The sequence below is a fragment of the Terrapene carolina genome, unplaced genomic scaffold (genome assembly GCF_002925995.2).
Source record: "Terrapene carolina triunguis isolate 2854851 unplaced genomic scaffold, T_m_triunguis-2.0 Scaffold189, whole genome shotgun sequence".
NCBI classification, from domain to species: domain Eukaryota; kingdom Metazoa; phylum Chordata; order Testudines; family Emydidae; genus Terrapene; species Terrapene triunguis.
Window position 1 is genome coordinate 14,643,320 of NW_020664540.1, and position 12,985 is coordinate 14,656,304.

The window sequence follows — 12,985 nt, forward strand, 5'->3', positions numbered from 1 at the left end:
AGCCGCTGCTGGCTTCCAGAGCCTGGGTGAGGCGGACACCACATGAACAATGCATCTAGTGTTAGATTTAAGACACCGCGGCCAACATGTTCACCGCTGGGTGTTGGAAGTTAAATATCTTTGAGGCTGTGGGCCTAGGTGCCAACTCCCATTGACTAAATACCTTCGTGGGTCGGAGCCCTAGGCCCATCTTTAGGGAATGAAATAAGCGGCCTGTATTTCAGAGTTGCCAAGCACCCAGCACTCCCACTGAGTGCTCAGCGCCTCTGAAACCCAACCCACTTATTTAAGCCCCTAAATACGGGCTTAGGTGTCCAACTTCAGGCCCAGGGGGGAGATTGCCAGTTATGTGCCCATGTGGAAGCCAGCGGCAGTTGGGCACCTAAATCCCATTTGTGCCTTGGACCAACTCCGCCTTTTACCCAGGTCACTGCAGCAGCCTTTGCTCCTCTTCTCTACCCGTCCGCGTAAAGGCTGCTGCTGTGACCCGGCTCTCCTGCGCTGGCAGGGGCTGGCACTGCTGCTCTCACGGATAGGCAGCACTCACAGACCTGGTCTACCAACGCGGCCGTGGCGGGTACGTGTAGCTACACGCCGCAGTGAAAGGCTCCATTACTGCTAAAAATAACAGTGTCGGCATGGGAGGTGCGGCTTGGGCCCATGGAGAGCCATGTGGGGTACAAACCATAGGGGTCAGACGTGCGGGGCACTCTGCTCACCTCAGCCCTGCCTCACCGTCCACATGACTGTGGTACCCGCGCTAGCCGGCTGTGCAGCGTCTGTACTCTGCACGCTGCCCACGTGGAGACCTCCCCGCAGATGCTAAGTAGCAGGCACCCGCCTCGTTTTCTTGGCTCCCCACCCTCCTGGAATTTCACCTCCTCCTCCGACCACAGCCCCAGGCCATCGGCCAATTCTCTGCTCTGCTCTGGCATGGGCTGGCTCTTTCCGAAGCTGTCACTCAGCGCCCTGCAGCAGGGACCTCCCCAACGCCTTAGCCGAGGGGGTGAGTGTTAGCCACAGTGCTGCATTGGGGGGAGGAGGGTTCCCCTTTCCCTGAAGCACCAGGAAGAGGCCAATGTCAGAATGAGGAGCGGAGACAAGTGTGGGGGTCTGACAGGACGAGTTCGCGTTGCTCAGAGGCCTGGCTTTGTCCAGCCCTGCTCTCCCCTCAGGCCTCGCGGGCTATAATGCAGACATGGAGCAGGAGGGCTACGCTCAGGCAGCAGGGCCCTGTGGGCAAGAGGGAGCCGCTTCCCGGGACTTGGCAGGGGTTAAAGGAGATTGAAACAGGAGGGGGCACTCTCACCGCACCAGCCAGGGAGAGCTGGCGGGCAGGGGGCAAATGCTGCTTGCCCTGCCGGAGCAGGGAAGCCACACACCCTCTCCCCCTTACTGTGACCCCAGACCCAGCAACTACGAAGGAGATGCTTTGAGAATCTCGCATTCTGCAGGGAAAGGGCCGAGCGGTCACCTGAGAGGGGGAGAGCCCGCTGAGGGGAGCCGGGAGCTGTGGCCTCTCTCCGCGAGCTCGCTGTTATCACAGCCAGGGTGTCGATGTGATGGGGAAGCAGAAGGATACAGGCCTGGGCTTTGCCACTGCCAGCAGAGCTCAGAGTGCAGGGGGCAACACGCTGCCCATAGATGCCAGCCCTCTGCCCAGGGTGTGTGGGGGAGGGCAGCTCGGGGGGCTCCCTCGGCTGGATTCACCAACTGCACCACACCAGGGCTGTGAAAACTGCTCGCTCCTTCTCCATCCAAGCCGTCCCTCGGTGCTCCCCTCCCTCCCCTCCAGCCCTCACCACCAACGCGCCTGCTCTTGGGGGTGCCCTCCTGGCCCGCTTTACACCAGAACCCCCCAAAGGAAGGTACCAAGCCGGCGAGTACTGAGCTGAGCCCCCCTGGGCCTTGTGGGTGCCGACCCCAGAAGGAGCAAGGGGCGGGTAGGGAGATAAAGAAAGGCGTGCTACACAGCCCAGCTTGGCCATCTGGGGCCTTGCAACACACCCGTGGAATAGGCACAGGGTTTATCCCACCTCCTTTCCCACCCCTCTCCCTTAATCCTGACAAGGAGCCAGGTGCCACACTGCACCTGGAGTCAGGATTACTAGGTACTTCTACTGCGTCCCAGGTGTGTGGCACTTTATGCCCACGATACTCTCTCCTGCACAAAGATTCTCTTCAGTTATCCATGCCAGGAGAAATCCCAAGCCATCTGACAACGTGCAGTCTAAAGTCTGAGCGGCTCGTTATGACAAGCCGCAAGGAGTGAGAGGTTGAGGGAGACTGGAAGGAGAAGGATGCATGGCACACTGTAGGGATGGTACTCCAAACACAGAGGGTAATTTAGGCAAAGGCACAGAGCTGGAGGCAGAAGGGAGTTGCCAGACAGGATCAGACCAGTGGACCATCGAGTCCAGTATGCAACAGCGGCTAGCAGCAGCTGCTTCAGGGAAAGGTGCAAGAACCCAGCAGCAGGTGGTCATGGGATAATCTGCCTCCAGCAAAAGTCTCCTCCTGTCAAACCCCAGTAGTTAGAGGCAGAAGTGTTTGTGTCCCTTCCAAAGCTCTCCTTTATTATTCAAAGTGGACTATCGGAACCCTGGCTGTTCTCGTCAGGAGACGGCAGAGGGCTGGAAGGAGGTGACTGAGCAAAGATCCCAAGGAATAGTGTGGAGCGAAGCAAGGGCTTACCCTATCCATGGTGCAAAATAGGATTCATCAAGGATGGCGACTCTTGGTGGTGTCCCGTAACACAGGCAGGGGGCGCTATTGACACTGCCGAGAGGTGGTGGTGGTGCTGAAATCAGAATGGGGACAGAAATTCAACCCCTGTGCTGATGCTGGTGCCCAAATCTTCATTTCTTCTGAGGACTTAATCCCTACCTTACTAGGGTTAAATACCCAAGACGGTTGGTGCTAACTCACATGGTGTCATCGAGGCAAGTTAGACCTACCCCAGGGACGTTATTGGATGTATGGAAGAAAGACAGACGTCTGAAGGAGGCACAAGTGAAATCTTACAACAAGGACAGGACGTTTAGCTCCACCAAGTCCTGCATCTCAGGCATACTGAAAGGAATCAGCAGAGACCGCTGGCTGTGGACGGTACAGAGACCTCCTTCCTGTTTCCATCTATCCAGGGAGCTGTGGCAGAGAACGGAGCAGACTGAAACAATGGGACCTTGCTGCAGCTAATACATTGTGGTAGAAGCCAGCTACTGTCAGACTAGCCGTGAACAAGGACGAGGCTGAAGACAGTTTGACCAATCTGAACAGTCGGAAGGCAGTGCTGGTTCTATGCTGAAACATGAGAATAATCAAAGCTGACCATTTTAAATGCATTTTCAGGCACCTAAACAGGAGTGAAGGGTCACTCATGGGTGAAGGGTCATGGCCAGGCATGAGGCAGAAGCCTGTTCAGCTCTGGCACCCACAGATGCTGGGACTGGGGGTGCTGCAGCACCCCCGGGCTTGAAGTGGGTTCCATTATATACCAGGTTTACAGTTTGGTTCAAGGCTCTGAGCACCCCCACTAGACAAATTGTTCCTGCACCCCTACTGGCACCCCTTGTCAACAGCCCCTCCAGGCCTGCAGTCTCCTGGCTCAACAGGCCTCGCCCCTGGCATCTGAAGGCCTTTTACACCCGTTTCCTGAGGGCAGGTAGGGGAACCCAGGTTCTCTCTCTACGCTGGCTTCCAGCCCAGGGACCCTGTAGCGAACAGCTAAGGGCTGCTTCTTCAGACTCACTGCTGTTCCCTGAGCCACTTCTTACCTTCATCTGCCTTCAGAGAAGCTCCTTCCAGTGCTTTCTCCCTGGAGGCTCCAGCTCCTTGCACCACTTCCTGCTAGTTTGGGGCTGACAGAGTCGCCTCAGGTTCCCAGGCAGACTCCTTCTCCCTGGTCTGCAGGCTCTTAGCCAGGTTAGCCAGTTAGCCTCAGCTGAGGAGGTAGCAACTCTGTCTCTTAACCCCTTAAAGGCTGTGGCAGGATGGGACGTATACACCCCATCACAGCCTCCTTTTCAGACGTGTGGCGCACCCAGCCATTCCCAGTTTAAAGGCTCAAAATAAGTGGATCAGGGTTGGCCTCACTCCTCAACTGATGAAGCGAATATTAAATAAAGACAAGTGCAAAGTGCTTCAGTTAGGAAGGAAAAATCAAATGCACAACTACAAAGTGGGGAATAACTGGCTTGGTGGCTGGGCTGCTGAAAAGGAGCTGGGGGTTACAGTGAATCACAAATTGAACGAGTCCACAATGTGATGCAGTTGCACACGAAAAAGGGGGAGGGGAGTAATATGATTCTGGAGTGTATTAGCAGGAGTGTTATATGTAAGACACAGGAGGTAATTATCCCACTCCGCTTGGCTCTAGTGAGGCCTCGGCTGGAGGACTGTGTCCAGTTCTGAGTGCCACACTTTGGGAAAGATGTGGACAAATGGAAAGAGTCCAGAGGAGAGCAACAAAAAAGATAAAAGGTTTAGAAAACCTGACCTATGAGAAAAGGTTAAAAAAAGGGAAATGTTTAGTCTTGAGAAAAGGGTGACTGAGGGGGGACCTTATAACAATTTTTAAATAGGTTAAGGGCTGTTATAAAGAGGACAGTGATCAATTGTTCTCCATATCCACTGGAAGTAGGGCAAGAAGTAACAGGCTTAATCTACAGCAAGGGAGATTTAGGTTAGATATTAGGAACAACTTTCTAACTCTAAGGGTGGTTAAGCTCTGGAGTAGCTTCCAAGGAAGGTTATGGAATCACCGTCACTGGAGGTTTTTAAAAGCAGGTTAGACAAACACCTGTCAGGGATGGTCTAAGTTTACTTGGTCCAGTCTCAGCGCAGGGAGCTGGACTTGATGAATTCTCAAGGTCCTTGGTAGCCCCACATTTCAGTGATTCTGTTAAAGTTCCTAATGGAAGCTTGTCAGCACTTTAGAAAATCAGACTCCTAATTTTAGAAATCCGAGCCCAATAACCGAGTTTAACTAAATCTTTTCTTTTTTTAAATTTACTAAGGTAGAGCTGGTCAGGGATTTTCCATCAGAATGGTTTTCCAATAAAAATACATTTTCTGCAAAAATGTTGATCTTCCACCAGGAAAAATGAGATTTAATATTTGATTTCAGGTCATCAGGTCGGTTCGACCCAAATCGGAATATTTCCTTTTTTAAAAACTGACCCAAAGTGTTTCATTCACATTGCTTTAGGGCTCTCATTCTTTGCTTTGGGTGGATCTCCTTGGAGTACTACATTTCCTATAAGACAATCACTGATTTCCCTCTTGGTGCATCATGGAAGTCACATGACGTTGTTGCATTATGAAAGATGTAGTCTGGCAGGACTCCTAGGGTAGAAGTTTGGGAGCTTGATGCCACCAAACAACTCCCTGTGGCAACCAACGTGTCATAATGTGAAAATGCAGTTTAGCATTGAAATGACTCAGAGTGAAGCATTTTGGGGCACGTCATCATCCCAAAATGAAACATTTTGATTTTGAAAACATCTAAATGTTTTGTTTCAATATTTCCAAATGAAGTATTTTTGGAATTACAGCATTTTGCTCCAATCTGGAATGAAAAGAAAGATTGACATTTTGCAATTTCCTGTGGACCAGAAATTCTGAATTTCCCTCGGCTCTAGTAGTAAGTGAATAAAAGGAATTGACCAGCACAGATCTAGCTATATAGCCCCTTTTTATACAAAGGCATTATCTCCCACAAAAAGACATAGACCATGGGGGATCCATTTGTTTGTCAGTAGTTGTGCTTCAGTATTGAGGGACTACTGTGCTATTCTTTCATGTTTTCATGTTCATTTTTTACTTTAAATCGCTTTGATCTGGATTCCCATACTACTTCTCAAGTTGGAATCTGCATGACTGCTGAATAAGAACTTTGAAAATTGTCAGGAAACTGTGGAAAAGCCTGAAGATAGACCCTCTCTTTCTCTCTCCATATATATTGGAGTTTATGAATATCTGAATGGCTATTTTGTCTTTACCTGCAAAAGGTTGAATTGGGCTGTTTCCGTCAACCACAGAACATATTGAATAAGCCTTGCATCAATATTGAGGACCGGTATCATTATATTATACTTGGACCGTTATCCTTTAAGAATAGGAATGGAGTGGAGGATGTGTAGGCAAAAGCCACGTGCCTTGAGAGAAGGCCATACATGACTGGGAGCATGAAAGAGGAGGAGGGTTTGTGGAGCTTTGGGCTACAGTGTGGAGACAATAAAATTCAGCTTCTGATGTAGTGTAAATTAAGCCCATGTGCAAATGTCTGTGTGCCCTAGAATGTACCAGCTCCATCCTACTCCACCTGGGAGAACTAACAAGTTTGACAGATTTTCACAAATGTATTTAGACCTGGGAAAGTATTGATCATTGCATCAGTTCTGTCTGTCCAGCCGCTACCGGCCTATACAACAGCAGCACTCTGAGGCCTGGTCTACATTGGGGGGCGGGGAGGATCGATTTAAGATACACAACTTCAGCTACGAGAATAGCGTAGCTGAAGTCGATGTATCTTAGATCGACTTAGAATCACTTACTTCGTGTCCTCGCGGCGCGGGATCGACGGCCGCCGCTCCCCCGTCGGCTTTGCTTCCGCCTCTCGCTGAGCTGGAGTTCAGCAGTCGACGGGAGAGCGATCAGGGATCGATTTATCGCGTCTACACTACACTCGATAAATCGATCCCCGATAGATCGATCGCTACCCGCCGATCCGGCGGGTAGTGTAGACATACCCTGAGATACCAACCTCAGTATTATTCACTGTCAGAACGTGGCCGAACCAGTGCTGCTGTGCCCAGCTAATAGCATCGGCTCCCAGAGCCCCAGACGCCGCTCACCTGGGGCACGCTGGCAAAGCAAAAGCGGGATCGGCTCTGAAGACGGTCCACGCGGCATTTCAATCTCTGTTCGATTTCAAACAGAAGTTCATCTCTGCTACTGTCATCTGAACTTTGCCCCTAACCTCAGCCAGACACACACATCAGGAAGGGCATGCAATGCTCTGTAAAACCTGACTAGCCAAGAAAGGATATTTGGATGCGTTTGGTGGTCCCCCCCCCACAACACATACGCTGTCCCCCTTTTCGGTCCTGTTTCCTGTGTCTGTCTTTTCCTCTTTACAGTCATCCACCCTATTAACTTACTCCAGGCTAAAAAGGAATTAAGAAAAGCCAGCTGAGCTCTCCCTCTCCTCCTCCTCCTCTAGGCCCTCCACATACCCCTTTCTCCAGCCTGTTCTGGTTATCCCTCAGGTTGCCAACCCTCCAGGATTGTCCGGGAGTCTCCAGGAATTAAAATGAATCTTTAATTAAAGATTGTCATGTGATGAAACCTCCAGGAATTCGACCAACCAAAGTTGGCAACCCTGGTTATCCCATTCCAACTTTGTGTGCCACCCCTTTACCGGATGCTCGCTGCTTTCCATTAGGTTGGCCATATAAAATTCCACAAGCCCTGCAGGGTTTGGATTATTTTAATCAAAAGCATCACAGGAGGAGAGACGAACATCTCACAGTAGATGCTTTCCAAAAAGTTTCAATTCAAAAGAGGGCCCTGCCAGCTGAATGTTATCAGTGTGGCTGGATTTGTAAGTCGGGCATGGGGGGGGGGGAGAGGGGAACAGAAGAACAGACTTGGTGAGAAGATTAAAAAGAGTAAAGTGGTTCCAAGTTCTCAGGGAGAGCGTATCAAACCACTGAGTGCTGGATTCCTGCCTAGAAGGAACATTCCAACAGGAGCAAGGCAGGACTAAGAAATCCCAGGCATTCAGGGTCTGTACCTAGGGTTGTCAACTTTCTACTTGCACAAAACCGAACACCCTGCCCTGCCTCTCCTCTGAGGCCCCGCCCCTACCCCGCCCCTTCTCCAAGGCCCCGCCCCCACCCACTCCATTCCCCCCTCCATCTGTCGCTCACTCTCCCCACCCTCACTCACTCACTCATTTTCTCTGGGCTGGGGCAGGGGGCTGGGATGTGGGAGGGGGTGAGGGCTTTGTCTGGGGGCATGGACTCCAGGGTGGGGGCCAGAAATGAGGAGTTCAGGATGCGGGAGTGGGTTCTGGGCTGGGGCAGGGGGTTGGGGTGTGAGGGCTCCGTCTAGGGGTGCAGACTCTGGGCTGGGGATGAGGGGTTTGGGGTGTAGGCGGGTTCCAGGCCAATGGGAGCTGTGGAGCTGGCGCTTGGGGTGGGGGCCGCATGTGGAGCCCCCTGTACGAGCCAGAGGGGGGACATGCTGCTGCTTCCGGGAGCCATGCATAGCCACAGCAGACAGGGAGCCTGCCTTAGCCCTGCTGCACTACTGACCAGACTTTTAACGGCCCAGTCAGAGGTGCTGACCGGAGCAGCCAGGGTCCCTTTTCGATCGGGCGTTCCCGTGGAACCTGGCAACCCTAGCTGTACCAAAGCCCAGCTAAGACCTCATGGACTTGTCTGGGTTTTGGATCAGTCCCTAGCGGATGAGTCAGGAGCAGCTATTACTCATGCAGGTTGAAATACACCCCGGAGTCAATCCGCTTTGCATGGGGAACTACATCTAGAGCTTGGGTGGAGTTGGCGTCTCCTACAATCTGTAGAGAGGCCCTGTGACAGCAGCCCTTGCCCCAGCCCAGCTGTTTTTCTCAACCTCTAAGCCTGGCTTCCTCATGCTCCAGAACCAGTCTGGGGCCCAGCCCCATAGTACACAACATGGCAGAGGCCCATCATTCCCACCCTCAGCAGAGGGGGCTTTCAGGGCTCACGTGGGTGAATTTCACCCATGCTGCATTCAGCTAACACCCTGCTCTCATTGCAGCCCTAGTTACTTTTCAGCAAAAGGGTTTGCTGGAACTTTTGTAAATTGCCTAAGAAACGTAAATTCTGCCTCTCTTGCGTCTCTTAGTTATTATTCTTAAATCAACGTAACCAAGACAAGTAAATCAATAGGATCTAACCACCAAAGCAAACCCTAACCTAAGCAGAGGCTCTACCCTGAAAAGAGAGATGTGCCAGAGACACCAAGCAATTCACTAGGGATCCTTCACTATTGCTGGTGATTTTAGGTGGATACTACAATGTTGGGCAGCAGGATAAAAGCCTACGATTGAGAGATAGGTCTGGGGCTGGTGGTGGGGGGGAGAAGTTTAGTGAAATTAAATATTTTCTCTTCTTATTATTATTCTGTTAGAGAAAACTGAGCTGATTTGTATGAGAACAACATTTAGCAGTGAATCTAATTCATTAAAATCCCCATCTGTTCCCATTCCCAGGCTGCGTTTATCAAAATCAGATCTCCCTCAAACACACTCCACTCCTCATTGGTTTTTAATCACAGGAAGCCAATTTTGGAGAGGGCTGCAAATAAATGCCTGCTGCAGATCAGCCAGAAAACCCATCCACGACGGCCTGGATGAACAGAAATACAGTTCTGGGCTGATCCGATTAACTAAAGATGGGCAGGAGCTTGGCTGGCGCATGGGAAATGATGTTCGCTGTGGTGAGCAAAACTGTTGGAGGAGGCGTATTTCGTGTGGGTGGCCAGCGTAGAGTTAATGATTCTGGGAGCCGAAATCTTTCCAAATAGAATTATGGATCTACAAATTGGCAGTCGCTGGGGAAAAGAAAATGGGGTTGTTGCCATTTAGATTAAATGGTCAGAATCTTGGAGCTTTATCCCTGAGGTACAGAATCTGTGGTCACACTGACAACACTCCAGCGCCCTCCACAGCTCACTGACGTGCATTACCTAAGCATGGGTGAATTTGGCTACCAGACGCAGACAAGGAAAAGAGATAGTACATTCAAGGCAGCACTGTTTTGTTTCCCAAGACAAGCGAATGAAGATGAGGAAGGCAAGCTGAGGAAAAGGGGAGCTTGCCCTCATCAGAAAGCATTTCTCTCCGAGAGTGTCTTACTGATAAAACTACTCAGGCAGAGAAAGAGTCAGAGCTTCTTTACTACCTGTTTTGTGAGAGGCGATGAACTGGTGACATGAATAGACAAGTGTTTATAGCAATATTCCACGTCAGTTACTAACGGTGTCTTTACTTTGCTTAACCAATACAGAAAGACCAGACCTGAGTCTCAAAATCACAGAAATTAGAGATGGAAGAGTCCCATTAGCTCAAATTGTCCATCTCCCTTCAAGGTTAGAATTATTCCCTGCAGTATATGTCACAAAGATACTGAGATCTCCCTGTACCGGTCCATTTACCTGGCATTTATATGTGAAGTTAGCAATTTGTCTTGTATTTTGAACGCTAAGGGTCAGTGTCAAAGAGGCCCCCACCACAATTTCTACCCTCGCTACTTAGTACAGCCAGCGCTGGGTGATCATTTTTTCCCACACTAAAATTTTGTTCTAAAACTACATTTTCGCCTGCAAATCCTCCAGAGATCCCATTCGCTCAGTGGTGCATGCAGACAGTTTGTAGGCATACAAAAGAGGTTTTGGCCAAGCAAAATATTAGTTATAAGATATGTGGTATGCAAAATCCCGTAGTATGCAACATTGTGGGCAGCCATAGAAGCTGCTGTTGAAAATGTAGCAGTGAGTGTATGAAACATTACTAAAATATTACTCGCTGCTTTGGGCAGCTAATACTCGCACTACGAGTGGCTGTGACATGTTCTGAAGCATGTTGCAGCTAAGCGAGGTAGAAGTGACAGCTGAACTACAGAAGCATTAGGCCCAAGGAACCAGTTCCTTAGCCGGTGTAAATCAGTACAGCTCTACCAACTTCAATGCAGCTACATTGATTTAGGCCAGCTGAGGTTCTGGCCCCGCCCAAGGACTATACGTTCATAAAACCTTAACACAAATTCCACTCTATAATTCATGCTTTTGCTTTGTTGTTTCCAAACACCCGATTTCCTTTTTCACCAGGAAAAAAGCCTGAATTAGGAGGAACACATTAAACAAAATAAAAAGGAGGATAAGTTGATGGCTGAAGTATTTTCATAATGTGTTCTGTAAACATATACCCATAAATACACATATATACATAGAAGTACAGTTTCTGCACTATTTTTCAATGCTCTTCCCAATGAACTGACGTCACTGTCATTGTGGAAAGCTCCGAAGCTATCTGAAGTGCAAATCATAGAATTTAGAGAAGGAAAATACCTGCTCTGTTATCTAACCTGTCCCCTGCCCGGGCAAAGTCATTTCCTATGGAATAACCTTACTTTCTCCAGTCCAATTTTAAATATTTCCTGGGATAGACAGTCCACCACTTCCCTTGCGAGATTATTCCACAGTGTTATAGTTCTCATGTTCAGGAAGTTCTTCCTGATGGTCAACACAAATTTTCCTTTTCTTAATTTCATCAGATCTGGTTATGCTCCGAGTATCCACTTGGAGTAACTCCTCCTCTTCCTTGGGGTTCATGCCCTTCACATCTTTGTAAATTATTATATCCTCCCTTAGAGCAACCAAGATATCAACATTGAGTTCTTTCAAACCTTTAAGTCAATCCTTCCAGTTCCTTAATTATGAAGGTTATTTTCTCAGAGCTTCCTTCCCATCAGAGTAACCCAGAACGGAACACAGTCTTCAGGTAGTATTAACGCTTGCTATTCATGATCAGTTACTTCTTTCGTTTGCTTCTCTTGCTTGTTTTTCAACATTTCTCCATTAGTTTCTAAATGTTACAGCAGCATGTTGTGAGATTTGCGCCAAGGTGTTGTGTTGTGTTGTTGTTGTTTAAGTATACAAGAAGTGGAGCTGATCTCAGCTTGGAGTAGCCAGTTCTAAAACCAGTGTTAGGGGCACTGGGTCTTAGCCAATTAGTTAATTGTAACATGCACATAACAAAAGCAAACAATAATGTCCTTGAGCTAAAATTACACCGCACAATCATAAGAATAATACTACTCAGGTACATTGGAGAAACACCACCAGTATATTTTCAAGTATAATTCTGCATCAAATAACCACATCCTGACCTGTGATTCTATCAATACAGAAACAACAAGGAGTCTTGTCCTTGTCCTTAACGACAAACAGATTTATTTGGGCATAAGCTTTCATGTGTAAAACACCACTTCTTCTGTTTTACCCACAAAAGCTTATGCCCAAATAAATCTGTTAGTCTTTAAGGTGCCACCAGACTCCTTGTTGTTTCTGTGGATACAGACTAACACGGCTACCCTCAATACTATCAGTACAGAATAACATTGCACTAGAATCATGGGTTATGTGCTTCTGGATCTTAAAGGTACACGGAAAATGTGGGGACTGAGATTTTCAAAAGTGACTAGTGGTTTTGGGTTGGGTGTCCAGCTTAAGAAATGGTAAAAGGACGTACCCAGCATTTCCTGAAAATCAGGCCCCTTTAAGATGTCCCAAATTGGGAACCCCCCCGCCCCCTCCCGAAACTGAGGCACCCAACAATCACAAGTTCCTTTGGCCATAATCTATTTTACCTTTATACACCAAACCATTTAAAAAAAAAAGACATCAATAAAATGGAACTATAATATATGCTGTAAATAAATTGTTCACCGGGAACAAGAGATATTTGCTATCTGCCTGAATAAATGTTTCTTCCAAAGATTTTCCTTCTGCTGCTCATATATTGCCGTAGCACGTTCACCTGCACTGGGTCTTCCAGCGAACTCCCAATCAATGCTCCCCACCACTGTTTATTCAAACTCCCCTAACCTGACCCCAGGGGACCACATCATCTGTATTATTTACGTTTCCACACCTGGATCAGCAGGGTATATCACAGACATCGGTGGGCTCACCCCAAAGCTCTTTTGTGGCTACCCGATGCAGAGCTGAAGGTAACTCTTAACTCAAGCTGTTAAGCAAATGGTCCAGCATAAAACCACATGGCATTTCTATTCCAAAGCGTTTCCAAGTGGAAAAGAACACAGCTACATGCACTGGGAAAAGAAAAGGGAAATGTTTTACTCTTGTTTGTCTGACAGATCAGCTCTGCAGTGTAGAAAACAACTGGAAAATTTACGATGAGGGCCAAAAGGAA